The sequence below is a fragment of the Suricata suricatta genome, chromosome 14 (assembly GCF_006229205.1).
Source record: "Suricata suricatta isolate VVHF042 chromosome 14, meerkat_22Aug2017_6uvM2_HiC, whole genome shotgun sequence".
NCBI classification, from domain to species: domain Eukaryota; kingdom Metazoa; phylum Chordata; class Mammalia; order Carnivora; family Herpestidae; genus Suricata; species Suricata suricatta.
The window spans coordinates 67,627,384-67,640,356 of NC_043713.1; the positions used below are offsets into that span (position 1 = coordinate 67,627,384).

At 45.9% G+C, this 12,973-nt stretch overlaps 1 long non-coding RNA gene across 1 annotated transcript in view; it reads left to right on the forward strand.

The window, feature by feature from the left end:
• Positions 1-6,951: 6,951 nt before the first annotated feature.
• The window catches only part of LOC115277285, a 14,441-nt gene continuing 8,419 nt past the window's right edge, over positions 6,952-12,973 (forward strand). Inside the window, exons 1-2 of the long non-coding RNA XR_003902347.1 lie at positions 6,952-7,194; positions 8,546-8,624. This is a non-coding gene — a long non-coding RNA (uncharacterized LOC115277285). The remainder of the gene's footprint in view (positions 7,195-8,545; positions 8,625-12,973) is intronic.

A 12,973-nucleotide genomic window follows, 5' to 3' on the forward strand; every position in this document is an offset into this window, starting at 1 on the left:
GAGCTATAATTGGAGGTGTTAACTTTCAACTTTTGCTTCTAAATCAGTAATTCTACACTCTCTTTTTTTAATGTAAGCTCTACATCCAATGTGGGGCTCAAATTCACAACGCTGAGATCAAGAGTCACATGCTGGGGATCCTGGCTGGCTCAGTTGGTGGAGCACGTAGCTCTTGATCTAGGTATTGAGTTCAAGCCCCATGTTGGTTGTAGAGATTACTTAAATAAATAAAACTTGAAAAAAGTCTTGCATGCTCTACCAACTAAGTCACCCGGGTGCCCCAGTAATTTCATTTTATTTTGGGGGCACCTAGGTGGCTTAGTCTGTTGAGTGTCTGACTTCAGCTCAGGTCATGATCTTGTGGTTCGTGACTTTGAGCCCCGTGTCAGGCTCTGTGCTGACAGCTCAGAGCCTGGAGCCTGCTTCAGATTCTGTGTCTCCCTCTCTCTCTCTCTCTCTGCCCCTCCCCCACGCATGCTTTGTCTCTCTCTCAAAAATAAATAAACACTTTTTAGGGGCACTGGGTGGCTCAGTCAGTTTAGTGTCCAACTCTTGAATTTGGTTCAGGTCATGATCTCACAGTTCATGAGACGGAGCCCTGTGTGGAGCTCTATGCTCATAGCCTGCTTATGATTCTCTGCCCTCCCCCCTCTCAAAATAAAGAAACATTTAAATGTAGTTAACACAGTCGCAGGTCCTGGCTCATGGACGTAACTACTGGCATAGAGATATGGGGGGGATGCTTAAGGATCTGGAGAACCAGAAGATTCAGCAGGCTATGGAGCAGTAGGGCTGTGAGGAAGGGGGTTCAAGGAGCATATTACGGTCATTCATTTAGCAAATATTTGGGTGGCCACTGTGTGTGAGGCACTGTGTTAGGTGCTACCAGGCATGTGGTGAGAAACATGAGGCTTGAACTACAGCAGATACTGTAAATGCTGATTTTTAAAAGTGTATTTATTTTGAGAGAGAGAATCCCAAACAGGCTCTGCACCGTCAGTGAGGAGTCTGACGTGGAGCTCAAACTCGTGAAATGCAAGATCATGACCTGAGCTGAAATCAAGAGTGGGACACTTAGCCAACTGAGCCACCCAGGTGCTCCTTGTAAGTGCCATTTTGTATCAAATATATATGGAACTTGTATTATGAGAAAGTGTGTGTGAAGTGGCACCATTTTCCTGAAGGATATTTTGTACCTATGCAGTAAAATCTGTAATGTGCATGTCTTTGGCCCAAGAAATCTCACTTCTGGCAAATTTTCCCCAAAAAATATGGGTAGCCATAAGGGATGTTCATCATGGTATTTTTTATAATGGGAAAAATGAAAACAAAATATCCAAAATAAGAGGCGCCTGGGTGGCTCAGTCGATTGAGCGTCCGACTTCGGCTCAGGTCATGATCTCACGTTCGTGGGTTCGAGCCCCGCGTCCGGCTCTGTGTTGACAGCTCAGAGCCTGAAGCCTGCTTCCGATTCTGTGTCTCCCTCTCTCTCTGCCCCTCCCCGCTCATGCTCTGAATCTCTCTGTCTCAAAAATAAATAAAACATTAAAAAATCCAAAATAAGAATTGTTGAGGTGAAATATGCAATTGTTGAAAACTTTGTTTTAACTGGAAGAAAATATCCAACACGTATATGGCAAAGTACCAACCTCACTAATACATGAAGTCTGCCAGGTTAATAAGAAAAAGGTGCATAACTCAGAAGTTAGTATAAGAAATACAAATGGCTACAAACATGAAAAAATGCCCAGTTTCACTAATAAACAAAATGGAATACTATTTTTTGACTACCAAATCAACAAAGATGACCCCAGAGAATTTCCATATCTGTGTAAACTCCTCCTATGTACATATGCACTCTGTTAAATTTGGTTTCATGGGCACCTGACTGGCCCCTTCAGAAGAGGCTGCGACTTGATCTTGGGGTTACTGAGTTTGAGCCTATGATGGTATAGAGATGACCTAAATAAATAAAACTGTAAAATAAAATAGGGGTGCCTGGGTGGCTCAGTTGGTTAAGCATCTGACTCAGGTCATGATTCACAGTTTGTGAGTTCGAGCCCAGCATCAAGCTCTGCACTGATGGTGTGGAGCCTGCTTGGAATTCTTTCTGTGCCTCTCCCCTGCTCACACTCTCTTTCTCACAATCATTAAAAAAAATAATAAATTTGGTTTTCTCATGTTTAAAAAAAGGGTGTTGTTGCCTGGGTGGCTCGGTAGAGCATCTGACTTGATTTCAGCTTAGGTCATGATTCCAGGGTCGTGGCATCGAGCCCTGAGTTGGGCTCCATGCAGAGTGTAGAGACTGCTTGAGATTCTTTCTCTGCTCCTCTCCCCTGCTCGTGCGCATTCTCTCTCTCTCTCAAAAACATAAAAATAAAATACACATAACAAAATTTACCATCTTACCCACTTTTAGGTGTACAGGGTATTAAGTATACTCATGCTGTGGTGCGGCCCTCACCACTATCCATCCCCAGGCTGTCCTCATCTTGTAAAACTGAAACTCTGTAACTATTAAATAGCTCCCCATTCTCCCCTTCCCCATCCTCTGGCAACCACTATTATAATTTCTATCCCTATGATTTTGACTAAGTACCTCATATAAGTAGAATCCTAGTGTATTTATCTTTTTGTGTCTGGCTTATTTCACTTAGCATAATGTTCTCTAAGTTTAACCATGTTGCAAGCATTTTGCTGAATTTCTTTTTTCACGCTGAGTAATAATATTTCATTGTACATATACACACATTTTGCTAATCCATTCCTCCAGTAGACACTTGGGTTTCCATGTTTTTGCTATTTTGAATAATGCCACTATGACTGGATGTACAAAAATACCTTCAAGACCCTGATTCTAATCCTTTTAGGTATATACCAGAAATGGAATTACTGGGTAACACAGTAATTCTTTTTACTATTATTATTAATAAATATGCTTTTTTTTAAAGTTTATTTTTGAGAGAGCACACATGCATGTGAGCAGGGGAGGGGCAGAGAGAGGGAGAGAGAGAACCCCAAGCAGGCTCTATACAGTCAATGCAGAGCCTATGTGGGGCTCGATCCCATGAACCATGAGATCATGACCTGAGCCAAAATCAAGAGTTGGATGCTTAACCGGACTGAGCCACCCAGGAGCCCCTAATCAATGTAATTTAAAGTAATCTGTACAGCCAATGTGGGCCTCGAGCACACAACCCCAAGATTAAGAGTTGCATGCTCTTCTGACTGAGCCAGCCAGGCACTCCAAACATGTATTATTTTTATATTGGGAGGAGGTTTAAAAGGAGGCTGCCCAGAGAGAGTGTGAACACAGACAAATGCAAAATGTGAGCCCCCAGCCCTGGCTCCAGGCCTAGAACGCACTGCTTGGAGGCCCCAGGATTCTCCTTCCTGAGGTCCCAATGAGAACTTGTCCTTGAGTGGCACTGCCAACTGAGAGCTGGGCCTCCCCAGAGCTCCCTGGGTGGACGTGCCTCGCAGGTGGGGGAAATGAGGATTGGCACCCTCCCCAGACTGGCACCAACAAGCTGTTGATCACTGGAAAAAGTCTCCTTCCCCAGTTCACGCTGAGATGGTTCCTGGAGTCAAGAGCTGAGACAATCCTTACAGTCAGAAAGCCCCAAGAACTTCCCACCTGCTCCCCTCACGCAGGTGTTAGGAAAAGCTAAATGCTTGGGGACCTCAGAAAAGTAACATTAATGAAGACCCCTGAAATTCTTTTCTGAGAAGGTGGTCTCCAACATGGCTCTGAGCTGGTAGGACCATTCTCTTGGTAAGTATGTTGGAGCTGATGTCCTATGCCAAAAATCTCTAAAAAACTGGTAGAAACCATTTACTCATTCAGTTAGTCAACCAATACATATGTATTGAGTGCCTACTCTGCCTGGCTCTGTTCTAGACCCTGGGTATATGGAGAACAAGAACGATCCCTACCCCCATTCACCTTACATTCAAGTAGGGGAGACAAGAGGGTAAATAAGAACTTCAGCTCATGTTAAGGGCTCTGAATAAAGTAAAACTGTGTAAAATATAGGGGGTAACTCAAGTTTAAAGAGCAGTGTGAGATGTTCAGGTAGCTACTGAGGGAAAATTTCTCCGTGGAGAAGGCATTTGAGCCGAGATTTGAATCTCTGGTAAAGATCAAAAGCATTCAGGAAACTAGAACAGCAAGTGCAAAGGCCCTGGGATGGGTGTGGGTTTGACTTATTCACTGAACTAAAGGAAGTGAGGGAGTACAGACAGGGTCAGATATTGTATGGTCTTGTAGGTCATGCTAAAAGAATGTGGATTTCATTCTAAGAAGAAAGGTAAGCCCCTGGAGGGTTTGATTAATAGCTTACATTTACAGCTAGTTGCCATGAGCCAGGCATTGTATTAAGTGCTTTGCAGTTTGTGTGTCACTTTATTTGAAACACAATTTGAAACACAATTCCCGCTAAATAGCTCTAGTGAGGTGTAAAGAGCACTGATTTCAGAATGGACAGTCCTGGGTTAGAATTCAAGCCCCACCACGCATTGGCTGTGTGAATTTAGGCAAGTTACTTACTCTCCCTGAGCCAGTTTTTTCATCTCTAAAATACCCACCATGATATGGCAGAATGGCAGCTATGATTCCTGTTATTTCTGGAGATGGTGTCATCTTGGAGGGGTGTCAAAGGGAGAAAAGATTACTGTGCAGTAAATCCTCAACACGCCGACTACTTAATCAACCCAGCCAGGGGCTATCCGGGCTGGCACTCTAGGGCTGCCTGCCAAGGTTCAAAACTTTTCAGCTCTGGGTGGAGTCCAACTTGTCCTGGCAGCTCAAAGAAAGGCTCAGCCCTTGGAACATTCTAGAGTTTCTCCCCGTAGACACAAGGATGCTGCCTATCATAGGCTGAGTTCCTCAGGAAATTGACTCTGGGCTGCAGTTACTGTGCAAGAGGTTTACTTCTCAGGTCCATTGAATTATTTTTTTAAATGTCTTTATTTTTATTATTTTTTTTTATTTGAGAGGGAGAGAGGCAAAGAGAGAGGAAGAGAGAGGGAGAGAGAAAGAGAGAGAGAGACAGAGACAGAGAGAGAGTAAGAGAGAGAGATACAGAGAGAGAGTCTCAAGAGGCTCCACGCTCAGCACAGAGCCCGAAGCAGGGTTAGGTCCCACAACTCTGGGATCATGACCTGAGCCGAAATCAAGAGTTGGACGCTCAACCGACAGAGTCACCCAAGTGCCCCTACTTAATTTTTTTAAATTAGTTTTTTTGAGTGTAGCTGACACAGTGTTACATTAGGTGTACCATATAGTGATTTGACAAGTTTATATGTTATACTATACTCGCCACAGTGTAACTACCATCTGTCATCAGCATCATTGACTCTATCTCCTCTGCTGTGTCTTTTATTCCCAAGACTTACTCATTCCATAACTGGAAGCCTCTATCTCCCATTCACCTTCACCCATTTTGCCCCCCGACCCCTCGGGCCCATTTTATACTCCTTGATGAGTAAGAACAGATTTGCGAAGTATAAATAGTAAAAATATGCAAACTTGTGAAGATTTGGGGCATCTGGGTGGTTCAGTCGTTAAGCATCTGACTTTGGCTCAGGTCATGATCTGACAATTCGTGAGTTCGAGTTCCATGTCAGGTGAACCCATGGCCTGCGTCGGGTGAACACGAGCCCCACTTTGGGTAAAACCACAAGCCCTAGCTGAGCCCCACCTCTCTCTCTGGCTCTCTCTGCACCTTGTGGGATTCTCTCCTCTCTCTCTCTCTTTCTCTCTCTTTGCAGCTCACACTCTTGTGCCCTCTCAAAAAAAAAATAATAAACGTGTGAAGATTTTTAAAAATTATAATACCCAGCCTGAGCAAAGATATAGGAAATGATTGTTCTGAAATTCTGTTGGTGGGAAGGCCAATTTGACAGTCAAAAAACTTGACTCAGCAATTCTAAGAACTTACCCTGAGAAAATAATCATGGATGTGGACAAATACTTAGCCAGGAGGTTGTTCACTGTAGTTTAATAGTAAGTGATGAGAAACAACCAAAATGCACAGCTACTGGGTTGACTAAAGTGTAGTCTGATTGAATAGTGTTAACCCATGAAAAAGGACAAAGATGAGAAATGGAAACATGTTCACAGTGTCTAACTAACTGAAAAAATGGTGGCAGTAACCTGTGTGGTATCATCCCATTTTCGGAGAAGACCAATATGTGTATTCCTTTTTCTAAAATAATGTTGGAAGGATACGGGCTAAAATCCGAACAGCAATTCTTTCCGGATGGTGGAAATGTTCTTTCCCTTTGTTTACTTGTGTGAACCACGCAGAGAAGCATGTTACTGTTTTTGTAATTGGTGGGGAGAAGGGGGAGCAATGTAAGTTATTAAAAAGAAATAGATTCCATCCCGTAACTCAGCCAGCCCTTCCAATAACAAGTAATAAGGACTGTCCTACAAATGAATTTGAAGCCTTACAAGGAAAGGACAGAAATCAATGAATTTCAAATGTCTGAGCAAAATGCGTGTAGTTGGAGGGAATACAAATTCATCGGCAAAGTGAAGGGGATGGCAATTGCTTTCATATGAGCAAAGGACGAACACTCTGTACAGGGGCAGGCACCAGCACACGTGGAGGATCACACACCCACACAAAAATATAGCTGCCTTCTCTAGGCCCTCACCCAGGACCAGGCCTCGGCTTGGTGCCGTGAACATACCCTAGGTCACCAGATCCTCAATTGCAGGTGCACTGCTCTCCAGGCCATTTTATAGGTGGAAAATGAGGTTCAGAGAGGTTAAGTATTTTGTCTAGGGTAGCACAGCTAGTGAGAGTAGAGCAGAGGTTCAAATACAGCACAGTCGGCTCCAGAGGCTATGCTCATAGCCATAGCTTCGCGCCGTGTAAAAATCATCTCTCTCTCTTCACTGGGGCCTTGGCCTGATATGCTTGGATTTATACACAGACTGAATGCCAAGGGCAGACTCCAGCCGGCATCAAGGACAAGGCAATGACAGAATGCAGAGAAAGTGTCAGCTGGGAGCCACTTAGCCGACAGTCTGTGAATACAGGGGTGCTGTCTTTCTGCTGGCCTATCCTCCCTTCAAAACTCCTGCACAGAACCTTCCTCAGCTGCTCAGGACTCTTCTCCACTGCACCCTCATGAGACTGCCAACTCCCCCGCTCAAACACCTTCAGTGGCTCCTCACTGTGGGTAAGATCAAGTTCAAATTCCTTGGCCTGACATTTAAGATTCAAGCTACCTCAAGTATCACTTTACAAACCTTCCAAATACGGTCCTTGCTATGGGTCCCTTTGCTCTCTGGTCTTCTGCCTAGGCATGGAAAACTGAAATAGCACATGCCTGTGTTTGAATTCTAGCTCTGCCACTCTCCAGCCAAGGGATCTCTGGCAGGTTGCTTCCTCCGTGTGAGCCTTGCTTTCCTCATGTGGAAAATGGGATCGTGATAGCAAAACTTCACAGGGTGTTTGGGGAGATATGCAAGGTAATGCTTGTAATATCCTCAGCACATGCCTACTAAGGGTGGTTTTTGTTATGTTGCTACAGTGAGTAAATAAAAGGGGGCCCCCTACACGGTCTTCAGGGACCAGTGCCTAATTAACATATTCAATCCACTCCATGCAGGCTGAGAGCTTTGGCCATGACTGTACAGCTGAATCATGCAAATGCCCCACCCCATGTCCCAGCTGTTCTGAAATTGTGATCCTGACATCCTTTCTTTCCCCCTAATGCCTGATCACTTTCTTGCGCTCCCGGTGTGGCTGTGATAATCTCATTTTCAGCGTCTCTAACACTGTTTTAAACTCCAGAGGACTCGTGCATTCCTCCAGTAATTCTTATCTCTTTCCCACACCTTTACCCATGTAACAAACTCCTGTCTGCCTCTATCTATCTTCCTCCCTTCCAGATGTCTGAGCACATTTCTGTCTCCCTCCTGTAAGGGCTATCAATGGAGAGGCCACTTCCTGCCCTGGAGCTGCAGTTCTGTGTGATGCCTTGTGTCTGCAGCTCACTAATCTTTCCTAATGAAACACCTCCTTAAAACTGGACCCTCTAAGGGGCATCCCTTCCTTCTACTAGCAGACAGAGGAAACTATTGCAAAGTGGAGATTTGGAAAATATCTCCTGCCCAACTTCCCACTCTCCTTTCCCTGCCCCTCTGTCAATGAAATGGCTTGATGATAGGTTGTATTGATAGAAGTATGGTATTTGGAACAAAGGAGGTGATAGATCCTCTTTTCCATGCTGAGCCAACCACGCATGGATTAAGTGTCAGCCATAGGGAGGCAGGAAAGCCAAGAGGAAAATACGGACTTTGGCTGGTAAGCCTCGGTTGGAATCTTGACTCAGCCACTGCTCAGCCATGAATAAGTGGCCAAATCTCTAAACGAGACTCATAATTATACCTATCACCTGGTTTTGATTCAAAGATTCAGTGAGGTAATTTCCTGTCCCACAAAACTAAGCAGGATACCTCCCCCTTGCTCCCAGGCCACCTATCACATGCTTATCAGACTGGATGGTGCTCTTCTCTTCTTGCCAGCTCCTGTGTGTCCAGTTCATCCCGAGACTGGAGGCTTCTGAGAGGACCGCCCTAGAGGAATCGGGGCAGCTGTGCTGAGGTGAGAGGTGGGGTGCACAGAAAGTCAGCTGGGACACTGGTGGGAGGCACCTGCCACCTTTCTCTGGGGTCCCAGTGAACAGGGCTCTGTCAGTTCACTAGCCTACCTCATGGCAGGCCAGCACTGCACACCTTATCCAACCAACATCTCAATTTAGAAACAACTGTGGCTCAGAGAAATGAAGCCACCTTGCTCAGAGTTACAGAGCCAGGGAGTGGCTGAGGCCAGCTTGGTTCTGACCCTGGAGCCTGGGCCCTGCTCTAACCAGGCCTTGCTCTAAATGGCAAAAGCCAAATAGGCCACTGGCCATTCAGAGGACCCTCATACCCAAGGAAAAGTTTTGGCACGGCCATTGCATGTTACTCAGAGTTAATACTCTGGGGGAAGAACCATATTGGCCTCTCTGTGTAGACCCGTCCTGAACTGGGGAGTCTGATTTTCCAGCTGGGACAGGCTGCACACATCTCTGTAGCAGGTCCTCATCTGTCACCCCTTTCCTATGACAGAGATCAGTGGGATCTGGGGCCTGCACTCTGCCCATTGGATCTGTCATGTGGCACCTGGTAGACTTCCCAGAGGAAAGGAACATCAATCTCACCTTCTAAATAGACTCCCATCCCGAGGGGTCCTAGTGTGACCGCTCCAGGCTTCCCTAGAGGCAGGGGCCTTGGGGGGAGGCTGTTTCATGACAGAACTTGCTCGTGGAACCAAAAACTTTGGAATTCAAGCTATTCCCTGATTCTGTCCTTCCAGTAGAAACGGTCAGCAAAAATCCAGACAGAAGCAGCTCTAAATCATTTCCTGGCCCTGGGACTCCAGCATTCCACTCTTGGAAATATGTCCACTGGAAATGGGTGATTTGTGCGAAGAAGTTTCTAGCAGGGTGATTAAAAAAGAGAAGTGGAAACTGCCCCAAAGGCAGAGTAGACAGGCAGTTTTCTTCTCTCCTATTTGAATACGATTCACCAATTTCAGAGTGCACCTTCCCCCAATCTGATCATCACAATTACCCATGGCCACGAGGCGAGAGGGGGTAAATGGTCATCCCCATTTCTTATCAGAAGAAATTGAAGCCCAGAGAGGCCAAGTAACTGACCCAAGATCACACAGCTTGCTGAAATTTAAGGCCTAGACCCCAGTCTCCTGACCCTTAGTTCAGTGCTCTTTTCACCACTCCAAGCTACCTTTATGAATAACAATAAAAAGAATGGGCTTGTGAGGCTTGTGAATGTACCTATGGAAGAACGCGGAGTAAGCAGATCGGACCACAAGATGGGAGACAGGGTGGGGGCCTGCCTGTAAGCTCTGCAAATAAAATTCTGAAATGGATGGGAAAGCTTGGCCTCCGTCCCACTGGGGGCCCCTTTTCAGCCAGCCTGAGGAGAAAACCATAATTACCCCCTTGGGATGGCAGAGCACTTAAGGGACCAGTCAGAGTGCCAAGGGTGGGCTCACACAGCCAGAAAAACCATATTCAATGTCATAATTTCATAGTTGGGAACTAGAATTAAGTGCCTGTTATTTTTGTAATTCAGACCACAGAGAGCAAAGCTTGGTCTAACCTCCATGGCTGGGAGAGCATCGTGGAAGCCCAGTGGATTCTTAAGCAGGGCAAACCTCCTCACTCCAGGGGGAGCGGGGCTGGTATCTGAAATCCCAGGGTCTGAGACTGGGGGAAGGTGGGGAGTTTAAATAGGTTGAGAAATTCTGGACAAAATGCCCTTTAAGGCTCTCCCAGGTCTGCCAGCTGTGTAAAATTCTCTTGATGATTATCGATTGTTGGAAGAGAATTTTCAGTGTGAAGTCTGAATTTGATTCTCATTATAAGACACCCTCCCTCTCCCCATACACACGCATTGGGCTGGAGAGAGTCACCTTTAGACTACATTGTTGACCGAGCTTCAGGCTACAGGTTGGCAACATCAGCCTCTGGCCTTAAGGCCCCTTCCTCCTGCCCAGCACCTGGGATCTAGCTAGGACCTGATACCAGGCTGATCTAGGGAGCTCCTATTGGGGACTAGGCTTCCCCCAACTGGGTCCCCTAGAGCTCTGGCACATCCTGTCAACATGGTCTGTGTTCCTACACTCCCTCCTCACCTCTCAGCTCCCTCTTTCCCCACTCTGTGCCAAGCTCCTTAGAAGAGGGGCCCACTCTCCTGCCTTCTCTTCCTCCCCTTCCATTCTTTCCACTGACGGCCTCCCCATCACTTCCTGGACAAGCTGGGGCAGTGGCCCAGGGAGCCCCATTGACTTAGCCTGCTTCACCTTCCAGCTGCTGCCTGACACTGCGACCACTATCCTTTGCTTCTGGAAAGTCTCTTTGCTCTTGGCTTCTTTCTGTTTTCCCTGCCTGCTCATTTCTTCATTTATTTGTTTTGTTTTTCATTCAGGTTTTACTTTAGTAAGTAAGTCTCCAAACTGAAACTCTTGTCTATGATTCTGGGAAAACTTAGAGAAAAGCTACAGTTAAAAAAAAAAAAAAAGGTGAACAGAAGGATGATTGGGAGGTATCTGTGCAGTATATTCTTTTTTTTGTTTGTTTGTTTGAGACAGACAGAATGTGAGGGCGGGAGGGTGCAGAAGGAGAGGGAGACACAGAATCCGAAGCAGGCTCCAGGCTCTGAGGTGTCAGCACAGAGCCCAATGCAGGGCTAAAACTCATGAGTTGTGAGATCATGACCTGAGCCGAGGTGGGTGCTGAACCGACTGAGCCACACAGGTGCCCTCCGTGTGGTACATTCTTCATTCACTTATTTTTTAGGGCTTAGCACAACTGTGACTAAATCATTTTCCCAAACGTCTTAACATCCAGATCTGCCTTGGACTGTGAACTCCATGGGGGCGGGGGCCCAGTCTTTTTCACACAGGCCTGACACAGTGCCTGATACCTAGTAGATCTTGGTCAACATGTCCTGAGTGGATACATTTATCCTCTCCTCCCCGGGTCCTCCCAACCAGGCCGACCCAAGCCCTGAGGGCAGGCAGTAAATACTCGGAGCTCTGGACAAATGTCCAGGCCATGGCCTGGCCTCCTGTCCTAATTTTGGGGCTCCCTCTGTCTCGTCCATCCTTCTTCCATATTCACCCTGGATCCTTTAGCCTGCTGCTCCCCTCTTAGCTGAGAGCTCTACCCCCAGCCTTTTCTCTGCTTTCCCTGGAGAAGGACTGGACATTAAAATGAAGAATCATTCAGTGGGCTCGAAGGCAGACTGACACACAGAGGAAAGGATGCACGGATCTTAAAACTAAACGTGGGAAAAAACACAGCAGGACACCTGCAATCTGACAGTAGCCAATGGTGGCGCATACACACAAGAGGAGTCCCATCAACCTGGTCTGGCGAAGCGGGACTTCCCATCCTCCTGTTCTGCAGCTATCTGACTCGTATTTTCTTCGTTCTTTGTAACAACAGTAGTAACAAGAATAAGGATGTGGGGGCAAGAAAGGAATGGCAAGTGGTTTTGGGGTTAAGAGCATGGGTGTTAGGAGACAATCCTGGGATTGGATCCCTCCTTGGTCACCTGCCAAATGTGGGGCATTAGACCGGTCACCTCCCCTCTCTGACCTTGGTTTTCTCATCTGTACCTTCCTTGTAAGAATCAAATAAGATAACGCAAGGAAAGAACCCAGCAGATACTCTAGTTATGGCAAGTACTCAGTAAGTGCTTTTATTCTCATTATAAATATCGTGGTCTTACCATCATTTTCATTTATGCACATTCCTTTCCAGACTTGGTCTATACGCAAATTTTTAAAAAATATTTTCACAATCATGATGCATTATCGTCCAATTTATTCTCTTAAAAAAAACAACATTATTTAGTTTTAGTTTTTTACATTGCTACTAAGTGTTCATTGACATCATTTTAAAGAAGGGGGCTCCACAACCACCCCCTGCATTTTTGGTGGGTTTACTTTTGTGTTTTGTTTGTTTCTCTCCCTGTATTACTTAACCCAAGCTCCTAATGTGACAGGGACAGGCAGGTTCTTGCCAATCACTTTTGCAGACTGTACCTGGAGCTCAAAAAGGATCTGCATCCAGGCTCTGCTGCTAACTTCCCATGGGCTTTGGACAAGTTCATTGCCCTCCCTGGGCTCCCGGGTCCCTTTTTATCAATGACAGGCTCTGTTCTACCTATCTCACAGAGGCACAGAAGCACTGTTCAAACAAACATGTCTGTTATCTTTGCCACTCATGAACTAGAAACAAAGACACTCAAAGTCCTAAGTCCTCTTGGAGGCACTAGGTCGTAAAAGCTTCCTAGGAAATGCCTGTGATAGTCATGTTCTCTAACAGGGTGTAGAGAAGGCACTTAGAAATTCCTGCTTAGGAGTGGTGGGTGATGGGG